The 16,734-nt window shown below is 48.6% G+C and overlaps 1 protein-coding gene across 4 annotated transcripts in view; it reads right to left on the bottom strand.

Annotated features, from left to right (window-relative positions):
* SLC39A5 (solute carrier family 39 member 5) overlaps positions 1–16,734 on the bottom strand; it is a 171,966-nt gene that overhangs the window by 116,681 nt on the left and 38,551 nt on the right. Inside the window, exon 1 of one of the 4 annotated variants that reach the window (XM_073565156.1) lies at positions 3,882–3,993. The exons of the other annotated variants lie outside the window; for them this stretch is intronic. The gene's annotated coding sequence lies outside the window, so the exon portion shown is untranslated. Of the gene's footprint in view, positions 1–3,881; positions 3,994–16,734 lie in introns of those variants that run through there. 4 annotated transcript variants of the gene reach the window in all.

Here is a 16,734-nt window from a genome sequence, read left to right as displayed (position 1 = left end):
AGCAGGCCACAGGTATCATTAGAAATATTGGTCATGTAGTAAATCTTGCTTTCCTCCATCCAGGATAATATATCCTACCTGGTGCTTGGGGACAGGGACAGAATGGGCCTGTGTGATTTCTAATGCCAGGGTTGAATTTCAGTCCCAGTCCATACCTGCCAAACACCAGGAAGTCCGTGTTACTGTTTGGGTCTGGCTGCCCGAACACTGGGTGTTTGTCACCCTCTAACCAAGTAATAATCTCTCCTTCCCTCTTGCCCCCCCTCCTGACCTCTTCTGCTGATCTGCTCCTCAACCTCAGATTTCTCCTAATAAAAACACTAAACAAGACTTTTCTATATAGAATTTGAAGAGCTAATTAAATCCCACAGAGCTATTATCACGTGACTGACGCCCACTCCCAACGTATCAAGGGCCCCTTACTGAGATCATAACAAGCCATTACATCTGGATTGGCTCTCAGGGAGCAGTCTTTTGGGGTACAATGATCATATAAATACTCTATGCGGAAAGTGGAAAGGCGACAATCCTTAATGTAGTCGCCGGTTATTGTAAACATCACCAACCTCTCCAGCAGCATTTTCAGTGTTCATCATAATGGACAAATTTATAGGCAAACAAAACAAAGGGGGAGCACACATCCTCCCGGAATCAGCCAGGCCCCCATCACCTAAGTTGTCTCAGGATACGAGTGGTGGCAATCCTCACTCTATAGCAGACATAAGAGCGTCTGATGCCTGAATTTGACTCCAGATTTATCACCTTCCAAGCCTCAATAGACACCATACTTTCACAAGTGGCGGCTCAGGGTACCAGAATAGCAGAAGCGGAGCAGCGTATTTCAGACCTGGAGGATGCCGCTAAAGCAAGGGAGGAGAGCTTGGAGGGTAAAGAGAGGATCATCACCGAGTTGCAAAATAAACTGGATGACCTGGAGAACAGATCCAGACGCAACAACCTAAAATTGGTAGGATTGCCGGAGTCAATCCACCCTGCGGAACTACTTAAGCTAACATCCCAGTGGCTCCTGCAGACTCTGGAAATGCCTCTGGAGTCAGGTCAAATCGCGATTGAGAGAGCGCACGGAGTGGGCCCGCCAAGGGGTGGAGAGAAAGACGGCTCGAGACCTGTTTTGTTTAAGGTGCTGGACTACCAGGATAAAATCCATCTATTGTCTGCATATAGGAAAAGACCTCAACTTCTTTATGAAAACCACAAAATCTTGATGTTCCAGGATTACTCAGCGGCGGTGGCAGCCAAACGCATAGCATTTCAGCCGACATGCCGAATGTTGATAGATAACAATGTGAGATTTGGCTTGCAGCATCCTGCATTACTTCGCTTTACATTGTCGGGGAAGAATTACACCTTTGACGACCCAGTGGAGGCTCTGAAGTGCGTTCAGGAGGCCACCAAGCCGCCATGATGGCAATTGCATATAACTTTGTTGGTGACACTTTAGTATATCGATTGAGGTGATGTTGAAATATGTTCTACATTTACATGCATATGTTGCAACTGTTCATTTTGTTTATGTGGTTTTGCGGCGTGCACGCCGTACAAAGTTTATTGCCATGGGAGGGAGAGGCGGAGTTAGGCTCTCTCTTCCCGTTGACAACAGTGGGTTTGTGGGGGAGTGGGTTGGTTGGGGAACATCTCTGCATTCATTTTGAAGAATCTCACTCTATTGGGACTCTAAGGCCTACTCGCTGGGATGGGTGGGGGTCCCATTCATTTTTGCCTAATGTTTACTTCAGGGTACCACGTAAGGGAATAGGTTAAATGGCAGCAAAATCAAATTTTGAAAGTTTGGACCTGGTGTCTTGTCACTGGTGCTCCTGGAATATTAACGGATTAATTTCCCCGGTAAAACGGAAAAAGATACTGAACTACCTACCTCAGAAAAACTTCCATGTGGTTCTTCTCCAGGAGACCCACTGGATAAAAAGGTAAACACCCAATGCTTAGAAGCAAAAAAATTCTCTTTGTGCGGAGGCCTCATACTTCAAAAAGCAACGAGGGGTGGCCATATTGATTAATAATAATGTTAAGTATGAGGTAATAGACACGATAGAAGACCCTGAGGGTAGGTTTATCTGTGCCAAACTCAGTACTGAGGGGATGATTTATAATGTAGTTAACATTTATGCACCGAACACGCCCGACCCTCATTTCCAGGCCTCCGTGCTGGAACATATTGCAGGCTGGGACACGAATTCTCTAATATTGGGCGGGGATTTTAATGAGGTATACAATGTAGAACTAGACAAATCTAACAACCTAGCGACACATGTACGGACTTCGGGGAAACTGTAAGGCCAGAGTCACACTGGCGAGGAACACGGGAGAGTGAGAGGCGCAGAAAGCACGCATTAGACACGGACAAATGATTTTCTATGGGGTCACTCGCACCAGCCGTATATTTCTCCTCAGTGTCCTACGCTCCGTGCCACTCGCAGCATGCTGCGATTGTCAGCGTACTACGGCCGTAATACGCCAATGCAAGTCTATGGGTGCGCAAAAAATGCGGATTACACACGGACCACACATGTGGCTTGCGAGAAATACGCACCAGGTGTCTTTTAGAAACCCTGTCATAGGGCTCCATTATATGTCCATTTTGCAAGCCTGTGAGAAAATCTCGCCATACGGATTGCATACGGATGCTGACATGCGCAAAATACGCGACCACACCTTGATTACGGATGACATACGGAGCACTATTTAGGGGTCTGTCATCCGTATTACGTATGTAAAATACTGACCGTATTTTGCGCAGGTTAGTGTGACTCCAGCCTTACAGTCTCTCTCTGACCATCTAGATTTGGTGGATGTGTGGAGAATACAACATCCATTGGAAAAGGACTTTTCTCATTACTCGCACGCACAGGACTCACACACTAGAATTGACTACTTGGTGCCGAGTTCTGCACTCTTGCCTCAGGTTCAACAGTCAAAAATATTAGATATCTACATTTCAGACCACGCACCAGTCACCTTTCATCTCAAACTAAAGCAGTCTATTCAATGTAATAGGAGATGGAGATTCCCCTCATACTTATACCAGTCTGAGGACTTTAAGAAATACCTAAATTTTGCATGGAGCACATTTAAAATCAGATAATTCAGAACACACTGAAACGTCACACCTGTTTTGGGACACCTCTAAAGCAGTTATGCGCGGGCAAGTAATATCCTTTGTGAGTAATTTAAAAAAACAAACAAAAAAAAAAAAAAAAACACTATCGCGTCTAACTTTAGAATCACAAATAGCATTGACCCTGGCCAGTGGCGTAGCAACTGTTTGTGGCGCCCGGGGCGGTCGAAAAATTTGCCGCCCCTTTGGTCGTTGATAATTCGGAAGCATCCGAAGAGCCCACACTACACTCAAAGATCTAATTTTTAGTCTGCTACTAACTCTGCTATTATTTCTAAATTTCTAGACTTTCAACTTCTTGCAGTTCTCTATATATATGTATGTATTAGCTTGATGATGCTGGATGAAGACCTAATGGCTTTTTTTAATAATAATTTTTAATAATGTGACAGAAAAAAAAACAAAGTACAAATTATTTTGGCGGACACTGACAGCTTGGGGTCCCTGTGCAAGAAATGTGTCTGGGCCCCCCTCCTTTTATGGCGTCAAAGCTACGTGTGTGTATATATATATATATATATATATATATATATATATATATATATATATATATATATATATATATATATTTATTATTGATATTATATAGCCACACACATACAGGTATATATTACATAGTCTCCTTTATTATGTATAATGCTGTCCCATACACAGTGCCTTCTCTTATGTACAGTTCCGTCCCTTACATATTGGATTATATAGAGCCCTGTTTTTTATTACATACCGTCCTGTCTTGTTAGCTGTATAATGCAATGATGGCTGATGGAGCATGGGAAAGCTTCCTTTCTAATGGAGGAGCTGATGGACTGGTCGTCTGGTCACCGGCTCCTCGATCAGCAGTCATTTTATATCTAACAAGAGAGGGGACCATGTAATAAAAGAGGGCGCTGTGAATAACAAAAATACACTATGTAAGAGACAGCACTATACATAACAGCAGAGGAAGCTATATAATAAGGGACGGCACCATATATAACTAGAGAGGATGGTAGGTAATAAGGGGCGGTGTTATACATAATAAAAGAGGAAACTATGTAACTAAGGATGGTGTTATACAGAATTAGTGAGTACACTATATACTAAGGGACTGTGTTAGACATAATAAACGATAATGTCTTCCTCCACCTCCCCCTGTTCCTAAGGCCATTATAAGTCCCCCTTCCTCCCATCCCAATCCCCCACACCCCTCATTGTCCTCCTCCCCTCGCATCCCATTATTGTCCTCTCCCCCACCTCCATCATTTTCTTATCCACCACTATCTTTGCTTTCTCCCCCACCACTCCCATCATTGCCCATTCCACCACCTCCATCATTTCCTCCTCCTCCTCCACCACCCCCATTTATTGCCCTTTCCACCACCATCATTGCATTCTCACCCACCACCCCATCATTGCCCTCTCGACCATCACCCCATCATTGTCTTCTCCATCACTCCCATCATTGCCTGCTCCATCACCCCATCACTCCCATCATTGCCTGCTCCATCACCCCCATCATTGCCTGCTCCATCACCCCCATCACTGCCTTCTCCATCACCCCCATCACTCCCATCATTGTCTGCTCCATCACTCCCATCATTGTCTGCTCCATCACTCCCATCATTGTCTGCTCCATCACCCCATCATTGTCTGCTCCATCACCCCATCACTGCCTGCTCCATCACCCCATCACTGCCTGCTCCATCACCCCCATCATTGCCTGCTCCATCACCCCCATCATTGCCTGCTCCATCACCCCCATCACTCCCTGCTCCATCACCCCCATCACTGCCTGCTCCATCACCCCCATCACTGCCTGCTCCATCACCCCCATCACTGCCTGCTCCATCACCCCCATCACTGCCTGCTCCATCACCCCCATCACTGCCTTCTCCATCACCCCCATCACTCAACTCATTGCCTGCTCCATCACCCTATCACTGCCTTCTCCATCACCCCATCACTGCCTGCTCCATCACCCCCATCACTCCCCTCATTGCCTGCTCCATCACCCCCATCATTGCCTGCTCCATCACCCTATCATTGCCTGCTCCATCACCCCATCACTGCCTGCTCCATCACCCCCATCACTCCCCTCATTGCCTGCTCCATCACCCCATCACTGCCTGCTCCATCACCCCCATCATTGTCTGCTCCATCACCCCATAATTGCCTGCTCCATCACCCCATCATTGTCTGCTCCATCACTCCCCTCATTGCCTGCTCCATCACTCCCCTCATTGCCTGCTCCATCACCCCCATCATTGCCTGCTCCATCACCCCATCATTGCCTGCTCCATCACCCCATCACTGCCTGCTCCATCACCCTATCATTGCCTGCTCCATCACCCTATCATTGCCTGCTCCATCACCCTATCATTGCCTGCTCCATCACCCTATCATTGCCTGCTCCATCACCCTATCATTGCCTGCTCCATCACCCTATCATTGCCTGCTCCATCACCCTATCACTGCCTGCTCCATCACTGCCTGCTCCATCACTGCCTGCTCCATCACTGCCTGCTCCATCACTGCCTGCTCCATCACCCCATCATTGCCTGCTCCATCACCCCCATCATTGCCTGCTCCATCACCCCCATCACTGCCTGCTCCATCACCCCCATCACTGCCTGCTCCATCACCCCCATCACTGCCTGCTCCATCACCCCCATCACTCCCCTCATTGCCTGCTCCATCACTGCCTGCTCCATCACCCCCATCATTGTCTGCTCCATCACCCCCATCATTGCCTGCTCCATCACCCCATCATTGTCTGCTCCATCACTCCCCTCATTGCCTGCTCCATCACCCCATCATTGCCTGCTCCATCACCCCATCATTGCCTGCTCCATCACCCCCATCATTGCCTGCTCCATCACCCTATCATTGCCTGCTCCATCACCCTATCATTGCCTGCTCCATCACTGCCTGCTCCATCACCCCATCATTGCCTGCTCCATCACCCCATCATTGCCTTCTAGACCATCACTCCCATCATTGCCTGCTCCATCATACACACACACACACACACACAGACATACATACATACACACAAGACACCACCTCTCTCCTCTCACCTGTCCGCAGCATCGCCCGCGCTTCCTCCCTCACACAGCAGCGGCCGCTGAATGATGACGTCATTCAGCGGCGCTCCTCTGTGTGAAACAGGAAGCGCGGCCTCCGGGCAGGAAGCAGGACGGACCCTTGCCGCTCGGCTCCTGCTATTCACTCTTGCAGGCAGCGGAGCCGCCGTGATCGCATCGCTCCCTGCCCGCCGCTGCACTGCACTGCAGGGTGGAATTGCTGCTGCCGCGCCGCCCCCACACACATGCCGCCTGGGGCGGACCGCCCCCCCCACCCCCCCCACGCTACGCCAGTGACCATGACATACAAAAGATTTAAAGCTAACAATACGACACTCATGAAGAATCAGTACCTAGAAACGAAGAGAGTAGCAGACATGTTGGCCCATGAGAGAGCCGTCTGCAATCTAGACTACCAAAAACAAAAATACTTCAAGTGGGGCAATAAACCGGGCAAAATGCTTGCATCACTAACTAGACCATATCGTAAAATCACGAGAATTCGCAAAATAAAAAATAATCATGGCATTGTCCGAACTAGTAACGAGGAAATTTGGAAGAATTTCGAGGTTTTTTTTGTTTTTTTTTTTAAAGTCCCTCTATTGCGCAGCGCCAAAAATAGGGACTGTTAACCCCGATTTCCTGAAACCAGAAGTGCTACCTAAATTGACTGAGGAGCACAGAGAGGCCCTTAATGCCCCGATGTCTGTAGCAGAAGTTGTCAAACCATCAGCACTCTAAAAATATCTAAATCCCCGATCCAGCCAGATATAGCAATGAGTACTACAGAATTTTGGGAGGAGCACTGGCCCCTCATTTGTGTGCGGTCTACAACAAAATCGTCCAGATGGGACGTTTGCCTGATGGATTTACTGACGCAGATATAATTGTACTCCCCAAACCGGGCAAGGATCGAATGCGAGTGGATGTATACAGACTGATCTCGCTGCTGAACTCTGTTTGCCGATAATTTTGTAAAAATTTTGAAATCAGAGTCCAAAAACTAATCTCTCAATTAATATCACCCAACAGATTGGTTTTGTTCATGGGAAATCAATAACGTATAACATCCGCACAGCTCTGGGAGCTATTTCCCATGGGAGGGCGAGTGGAGATTTGGGGGCTATTGTGGTCAGTTTGGACGCTGACAAAGCATTTGACAGGGTCGCTTGGGACTATCTTCATGATGTCCTAGCACTCAGAGGTTTTGGATCGTGGTTTTGTAAAGCCATTACTATGATATACCATGAACCGGTGTCCTGGCTGGCCATAAATGGGGCATTATCATCGGCTTTTAAAATTCAGAGGGGCACTCGTCAAGGCTGCCCCTCATCACCCCTACTATTCAATATAGCCCTACACCCACTAATCAGGACTTTACAAAATATGTCAGAGTATAAAGGAATAACCGTTGGGAGTACTACACTCAAAATAGCGGCGTTCGCCGATGACATATTATTCATATCTAACCCAACCAAGGCTCTCCCCGTAATTATGGATACCCTAAATAACTTTGGCCATTGTTCTGGTTTCAAAATAAATTTTGCTAAATCTGAAGCATTAGCCTTATTCAAACAGGAAAGAGCGATCCCATCATTCCCCTTCAGGTGGTGCAATTCCTCTATAAGATATCTGGGCATTCACCTTCCGGCAGATCTAACCGACTTATATAAGATAAATATAAAGCCACTGATTGCCTCGATACTTCGCCTTTTAAGCTCTTGGAAACATTATTCCCTGTCCTTCTCCGGACGTTGCCATCTGATCAAAATGGTCATATTTCCAAAACTTATGTATTTATTGCAGACTCTTTCCCTACTGTTATCTAAAATGGACGTACATCTTCTAAACAAAGCATTCCGCTCTTTTATTTGGGGAACAGGGAAGAGGACTAGAACCGGCCTGCCAAATTACAAGCCCCAAGGGAGGCAGGAGGGGTTAACCTTCCAGACACTGGGCGATATAATCTGGCTGCCAATTTGCGATATGCTATTGATTGGTTGCAGGGAACTTCCCATTTTGCCAATGTAGACCTAGATCAGCAATATTACCTCCACACTGCGCTCCCTGCTTTACTACACTTAAGCAACGACAATCTTCCCGGTGATGTGGATCAACACCCTACCCTATGGCAAACCATACGGGTGTGGCGAAAGTGCAGGAAAATTTGCCACATGCACTCTGGTTTTTCACCCTTCATGCTATTTTTGGGTAATCCCGTTGTAACGGGGTCTACCAAGCTGGGGTACCTCTTTCAGTACCACCCCGTGTTTTCGGAGGTCCGCTCTGCGTTGGCTGGAGTCTGAATGAACGACGCTGGCTGGAATTCCTTGGTTACATGGGCGCATATAAAAGATCACTGCTTCTCCATGTATTTCCAGTCTGACAACACTCTACTCACAGGACACAGAATATATCACACAGATACAGAGGGCCGGCCAATAGAAAAGCGGCAGGCCAGACATACATTACAAAAGCCGCAGGTGGCCGGAGCCTGCCGATGTTTACTGTGGGAATTACAAAGGCGGGGGAAGGGCGGACAAAAGGAGAATATAGTGTCCCCTCTGCCCAGGGGCGCAGCCTGTGAACTGATGCATTAGGGATATGCATCTCACATGGAACCTATTATACATGCATATAACTGCACAACATATTCTGGGTGCTGAGTGGTTCTGTAACACGGCTCCCCTTTCCAGCGATGCGATCGGCATACACAGTCTGATCCTCAACGGATCGGTTTGGGGGATGACCGAAGTTTATGGGGTTGGTACAAGTTCCGTTTGTTGACTTAGTCCATTGGCGTTACCGTTTTGTTTGCCGGGTCTGTGGTGGATGGTGAAGTCCAGAGGTTGTAGGGCTAAACTCCACCGCAGCAATCTGGCGTCGTCTCCAGAGACCCGATTAAGCCAGACTAGGGGATTATGGTCCGTTAGGAGGGAAAACTGTCGTCCATACAAATATCGTGGCAACTTCACGAGTGCCCATACTACCGCCAGGCACTCCTTCTCGATGACCGCATAGCTTACTTCACGGGGCAGTAGTTTCCGACTCAGGTAAGCTACCGGGCGTTCTTGGCCGTCCAGCCCGACTTGGCTCAGTACTGCCCCCAATCCAAACATAGAAGCGTCTGTGTGAACAAGGAAACGTTTAGTTGGATCGGGTGCGGCCAATACAGGGGTATTGGTGAGGGCGTCCTTTAGTTGGCGGAAGGCTTCCTCACACTCTGAGGTCCAGGTTACCTGGCGGGGTTGGTTCTTACGGGTCAAATCAGTGAGGGGCTTGGCTACGCTGCTGTAATTGGGAACGAATTTCCTGTAATACCCCACTGTCCCTAGAAACGCCATGACCTGGAGTTTAAGGGCGTGGGATGGGTCACTTGGCTATGGCCTCAATCTTGGCTGGTTCTGGTCGCCGTTTCCCACTTCCCACCCAATGCCCTAAATACTGAACCTCTGCTTTGCCCACGTGACACTTGTTTGGGTTCAAGGTGATTCCAGCCTGGTGGATCCTGTCCAATACGGTCTCTAGGTGATTTAGATGCTCTTCCCATGTCGCACTGTAGATGGCGATGTCGACCAGGTAGGCACAAGCATAGTCCTGGAGACCATCCAGAAGCCGGTCAGCCAGCCTTTGGAAGGTCGCCGGGGCATTCTTCATCCCGAATGGCATAACTCGAAACTGGAATAAGCCAAACGGGGTGACAAATGCCGACTTGGGAATAGCGTCAGGACTAAGGGGAATCTGCCAGTAGCCTTTGCATAGATCGATGGTGGTCAAATACTTTGCCCCCGCCAGCCGGTCTAACAACTCATCCACACGCGGCATGGGGTATGCATCCGTCACTGTTTTCTCATTGAGCCTACGACAGTCTACACAAAACAGTGTAGTCCCATCCTTCTTGGGCACTAACACTACGGGGGATGCCCAGGGACTGACTCTTCAATGACCCCTAAATGCAGCATCTCTTGTCGCATCCCCTCTCGTACAGACTCAGGGACGCGGAAGGGGTTTTGTCGCAGGGGGGGTGGTCTGATCCTGGGTCTCAACCTTGTGTTGTGCCAGGCGAGTGTACCCTGGTCTCCCTGAAAACATCCTCTGTCGCTGCCTCAACAACTCCTCCGCCTGCTCTCTCTCCCAGGGGGCCTAGGTCTTCACCCAAGTGTACCTGGTCCCATGTTTTAAACTGAGTCCTTTCCACTAAGACATCCGGCAAGGGAAGTCCGGCTAAATCCTCTGCTTCAGGTGCACAGATGGCCACTACCTCTTCAGGGCGCTCCCGGTAGGGCTTCAGCATATTCACATGGAACATGCGGATAACGCTGGGGTCGTCACAATCGGCGACATTATAGGTTGTGTCGGCTATTTTCCCCACTATCTGGTAGGGCCCCTGCCATGCAGCTTGAAACTCATTCTGCTTAGTGCGCTCTAACACCAGGACCTTCTGTCCTATTTCCAAAGTGCGCTCTCTGGCCCTCCGATCGTACCATATGCGCTGGAGCCGCTGGGTCGCCTGCATGTTCTCACGTACAGCCTGAGTCAGCTCCTGTAGGCGGTCCCGGAATTCCAGCACATAGGGTACAATAGGTACCCCTTCTATGAGGCCCTCCCCTTCCCAGTGTTCCAGTACTAAGTCTAGGGGTCCCCTTACCCGTCTCCCGTATACCAGCTCGAATGGGGAGAACCCCGTGGCTTCTTGGGGCACCTCCCGATAGGCAAACAGGAGGTGTGGCAAGAATTTCTCCCAGTCCCTGTATGTCCTGGTAAAAGTCCCAATGAGCTGTTTTAATGTCCCGTTAAAGCGTTCACACAACCCATTGGTTTGCGGGTGGTACGGGGCGCTTCTAATGGACTTTACGCCACACAGCTTCCACAGTTGGTCGGTCACCTCTGCTGTAAACTGGGTACCCTGGTCCGAGATAATCTCCCGGGGAAATCCAACCCATGAGAACACCTGGAGCAGGGCGGCCGCCACCGTCTCTGCCAGTATGTTAGGTAACGCAACCGCCTCTGGATACCGTGTGGCATAATCTACCACTGTCAATATATGCCTTTTCCCTGACGGACTGGGTTTGGCTAAAGGCCCTATCAGATCGACCGCTACTCGGCTAAATGGTTCCTCCACAATGGGGAGGGGGTGTAATTTGGCCTTGCATCGATCCCCCCTCTTGCCAATGCGCTGGCAACTGTCACAGGTCTGGCAGTACTGACGAACATCATAGGTTACCCCCGGCCAAAAGAAGTTGTGTGTCAGACGATGCCTGGTGCGACTGACGCCGAAGTGCCCGGCCAAGGGTATGTCATGAGAGATTCGCAGTAGCTCCTGCCTATACTTCTTGGGAACTACCAGCTGTCATTTTATAGTGGGGCTCGTCCCTGTGTGGTGCTGCTCTGTGATCCGGTAGAGGAGTCCCTGCTTCCATACAAACTGTTCCCCTTCCAGTACCCCTCTCCCCTCCTGTGCCTTCCCACGATATCCCTCTAATGAAGGATCCTCAAGTAACTCCCTCTTAAATTCATCTGGGGTGGCCCAAGAAATGTGTCTGGCTATGGGAATACGTGTAGGGCTGGGATGTCTTACCTGGGCCTCCTCTGAGTGTGATTCCGCCTCCGCAGCTCGAGCTTGTCTCCGGGTGGTCACAGGATATGTCTCAGCCAGAGGGGCCACCGAGAACGCAGACAACATGGGCCCCCAAGTCATTTCCCAGGAAGACGTCTGCAGGCAAATCCTCCATCAAGCCGACCTCAACAAGGCCGTCCCCGACTCCCCAGTTCAGGTGAATCCTGGCAGTGGGCAGTCAATGTATGGCTCCCCCTGCTACACAGACTGCCACTGTCCGGTCCGTCTTCTCTTGGTCCCGGACGAGATGAGGCTTCACAAGGGTCACAGTTGCTCCGGAATCTCTTAGTCCCTGCATACGTTTCCCATTAACCCACACGACCTGTCGATGCTGTTGTCGATTATCTGCCCGGGCTGCCTGCACGGGGTCTACTTCATGCAGCTCTTCCTCCATTTCTTCCACCCCTTGGTTAGTCGTAGCCCCCAATGCCGGGTTAGCTTCGCCTTGGTAGCAGGGTACAGCAGCCCGGCTGAAGGTAGCTGTTCCCGCCATTGGCCACTGGGTATGCTGAGTCCGGTTGGGACATTGTCTTTGCGGGTGGCCCAGCTGACGGCAGGTGTGTCATCGTGCCCCAGGGGAACTGTGGTAGGCCAAGTTTCTAGCTGGTCCCCCTACAATCTTCAGTGGTTTGGGGCCCTCCAGGTCCATGGGCGGGCCCCTAGTGACCATCTTTGATCCAGACAACTGCAGCCTCCTGGCATCATGATGTTTATCGGCCAGACGAGCGGCTTCCTCAAGAGTCGTTGGCCACCTGTCCCAAAGCCATTCCTGTGTCTCGGGGGTTAGTCCATTAAAGAATCGTTCTAACAAGAAGAGCTGGAGGACGTCCTCAGTGGTTGCTTGGCTCCCTTGTACCCACTGTAGCAGTGACCGCTGTAATTTACAGGCCCATTCAGCGTGGGTATCGGTTACGCGTTTTATAAGTCCGCGGAACTTTTGGCGGTATGCCTCTGGTGTCAGCGCATACCGGGCCAAGATCACTTCTTTGATCCGCTCATAGTCCATACAGTCCTCATCAGGTACCGTGCGATAGGCGTCCGCTGCCCGGCCTGTCAGCTTGCTGGCCAGAATCTGAACCCGTTCCTCCGACTTCACTTGATGAAGGGCACACTGCCGCTCAAAGTCCTGCAGAAAGCCATCAATGTCTTCCTCTGCCTCCCCCAACTGTCGGAAGGCATTATACTGGATCTTTTTGTGGCTTACTGCTGAAGGTACCTGGTCGAAGGCCAGAGCTCCCCCTGCTCGCTGACTCTCCTCTCTGCCATCTCCATCTTGGCCAGCTCCACTTTGGTCCGCTCTGCCATCTCCATCTTGGCTAGCTCTATCCTGGTCCGCTCGGCCATCTTTTCCTTCAGATCAGTACGCACATCAGCCATCACCTCTCGTATGATCTCTACTGCAGGGTTTGGGCCATAGAACGCCAATCCGTTCTTTACCTCCCTCTAGAATTCGGTCTCCTCCACGTTCACATTGGGGGGGGCGCTGTACTGTCGTGTTCCATGATGGCTGCTATTAAATCCGCTTTTGTTTTGTTGTTGGCGATCAACCCTCGGGCTTCCACCAGATCTTTGAATGTAGTCCTCTTTAACTTCTGGTAGTTGTTTTCCATGCATTCCTTTTCTCCTGTAGAAGGGGGTATCATATCCCGCCACTGCCACCAGTGTAACGGGGTCTACCAAGCTGGGGTACCTCTTTCAGTACCACCCCGTGTTTTCGGAGGTCCGCTCTGCGTTGGCTGGAGTCTGAACGAATGATGCTGGCTGGAATTCCTTGGTTACATGGGCGCATATAAAAGATCACTGCTTCTCCATGTATTTCCAGTCTGACAACACTTTATTCACAGGACACAGAATATATCACACAGATACAGAGGGCCGGCCAATAGAAAAGCGGCAGGCCAGACATGCATTACAAAAGCCGCAGGTGGCCGGAGCCTGCCGATGATTACTGTGGGAATTACAAAGGTGGGGGAAGGGCGGACAAAAGAAGAATATCGTGTCCCCTCTGCCCAGGGGCGCAGCCTGTGAACTGATGCATTAGGGAGATGCATCTCACATGGAACCTATTATACATGCATGTAACTGCACAACATATTCTGGGTGTTGAGTGGTTCTGTAACACGTAACACCAGTTTCATGCATGGTAAACCATCCCCATTTTATGTAGCTTTGGCCAAACAGGGGTGCAAAATGGCACTTGACTTACTAGATAAGTTTTCTATTCTCACGTTCAGTGTTGCAGCATATCGCTTCCCCATATTCGCTAATAGGCCTTTCCTCTTCCTTCAAGCCAGAAGTCTGGCCCAAAGGTGTCTGAGGGATGGTCAGCAGAGGGAGGGGACAAATAAAATGAATAACTTACTAAGAAACACTAGATCACAAATAGCGTCAACTAGTAGTATCTATGCTCTGATACGTAGCAGCTGGTCATGGGAAAGTGGCAATACAGGCCCAGTGAGATGGGCAAGGGACTTATGTGATATTACGGTTAGTGACATTTTGGTAGCCATTGACACTCAGACGAGTCATCTCATCTAGTTGTTATACGGACATGGCCCTACTACTTCTCTATAGAGCCTATATTACCCCATATACTAAGTACAAAATGTCGCCCTCAGGTATATTTGCCTGTACCAAATGTGGCATGAAAAATACAGACATCATACACCATATGTGGGGATGCACAAAGAGTCGCAAGCTCTGGGAGGAAAGATGTATATCTTTGTACCATGTTAGCCAGTAGATAGAAAAATATTCAGAATTGAGAGTCCTCAGTGGTTGATACCTTTTAATGGCTAACTGAAAAGATGGTAACACATTGCAAGCTTTCGAGACTACTCAGGTCTCTTCATCAGGCATAGACTAATACAAAATCTGAAGGGTCACATATTTATGCACAATACAGCACAGAAAACATGCAATAGATGAGACAAGTGACGTGAAGCAAAATTATGATTATGGGAGAGGGAGAAACATAAATATTGCTCCAGTTCATAGATAAGGAGTTTGGATGTTTTATTGTCCTCTGATTGGGGTCTCCTAATGTGTTGTGATGCCCCCACAAGGTCTTAGGACGGCATCACAACACATTAGGAGACCCCAATCAGAGGACAATAAAACATCCGGACTCCTTATCTATGAACTGGAGCAATATTTATGTTTCTCCCTCTCCCATAATCATAATTCTGCTTCATGTCACTTGCCTCATCTATTGCTTTTTTTCTGTGCTGTATTGTGCATAAATATGTGACCCTTCAGATTTTGTATTAGTCTATGCCTGATTAAGAGACCTGAGTAGTCTCGAAAGCTTGCAATGTGTTACCTTTTAATGGCTAACTGAAAAGAAGGTAACACATTGCAAGCTTTCGAGACTTGCAATGTGTTACCATCTTTTCAGTTAGCCATTAAAAGGTATCAACCACTGAGGACTCTCAATTCTGAATATTTTTCAAGCTCTGGGAGGATATTCATACAGAGGTCCAATATAAATGCGGAATAACATTCAAGCTCACTCCCCAATGGGCACTCTAACATACTTGATCAGGCTTCAACTAAGTGCCCAAAACATATAAGAGCCACACTAATATTATGGGCTTCCGCGACTAGGAAAAGCATACTGCAACATTGGTTGAGCCCAGTACCGCCACCTAAGACACTCATACAATCTAAGATAATGTTTCTTTTCCGCATGGCTTGGCTGGATGCCTTAACATGTAAAGAGAGATTAGTAGATAGTTTCCTAACCACATGGTCCATATATATCCCGACTCTACCACAGGTCACCAGAGACCAACTTAGATCCCAATTCGAGAACACTGAATGGTACCTTCTTAAAAGAATTGGTGGCCACACTCCTATACCATAAACATATTCTGGTTAAACAGAATGCAGAAGATAGTGGGGTGGGGGGTAAGGTGGGGTATCCGGGGAATTTATAGTTTAAAAAACAAAACAAAACACATATATATTATATATATATATATATATATATATATATATATATATATATATTTTGTACTCTCAGGAGAACTGTATTTTTCTGAATTTGTCTGGAAATGTCTGTTCTCTCATTGCTGTATGCTATTGTAATTAATAAAAAAGATTTAAAAATAAGAAAAACACACTAAACAAGCCACCCACTCTCCTCCCACTTGCTCTCCATCTCTCTGCTTCTCCTCACTGCTGGTGACATATCTCCCAATCCTGGACCCCCACATCTCATACCTCCCATTATTACCCCCCCTCTATGGCTCCCAACCCAATATAAAGACCAGAAATCTTGCCCACTTCAAATCCGTGCCCTTGACGCCCACTACCCTGTTCCCTCTCTCTGGATCACTCTGGAATGCCCACTCCATCTGCAATAAATGCCACATGATTCACAACCTCTTTACCTCACGTAATCTTTCCTTCCTGGGCCTCACCGAAACATGGCTGACACTCCCCTGCTGCGCTATGTTACGGCGGCCTCCAAATCACCGACACTCCTCGACCTGGCAACAGACATGGTGGAGAAGTGTGCCTTCTCCTTTCTTCCAACTGTACCTTTAACCCAATCCCACCTCTACCCTCCCTTATCCTTCCCTCTTTTGAACTCCACTCTGTCCGCATGTACTCCCCCTCCAACCTCCAAGTGGCCATAATACCGACCTCTGGTCCTCGACCACTGCCTTTATTGACCATTTCTTCACCTGGATCCTTCACCTTCTCACTGCTGACATTCCCACCATCATCATGGGTGACTTCAATATCCCCATCGACACCCACCAGTCGGCAGCCTCCATCTTCTGTCGCTCACTTCATCTTTTGGACTTACCCAGTGGTCCTTCTTAGCCACCCACACAGACGGACACACATTAGACCTGGTCTTCACCCGTCTCTGCTCCCTAACTTCACAA

The sequence above is a fragment of the Dendrobates tinctorius genome, unplaced genomic scaffold (assembly GCF_039654945.1).
Source record: "Dendrobates tinctorius isolate UK_male_01 unplaced genomic scaffold, ASM3965494v1 ptg000561l, whole genome shotgun sequence".
Taxonomy (NCBI): domain Eukaryota; kingdom Metazoa; phylum Chordata; class Amphibia; order Anura; family Dendrobatidae; genus Dendrobates; species Dendrobates tinctorius.
This window is presented reverse-complemented; position numbering and strand designations above follow the sequence as displayed.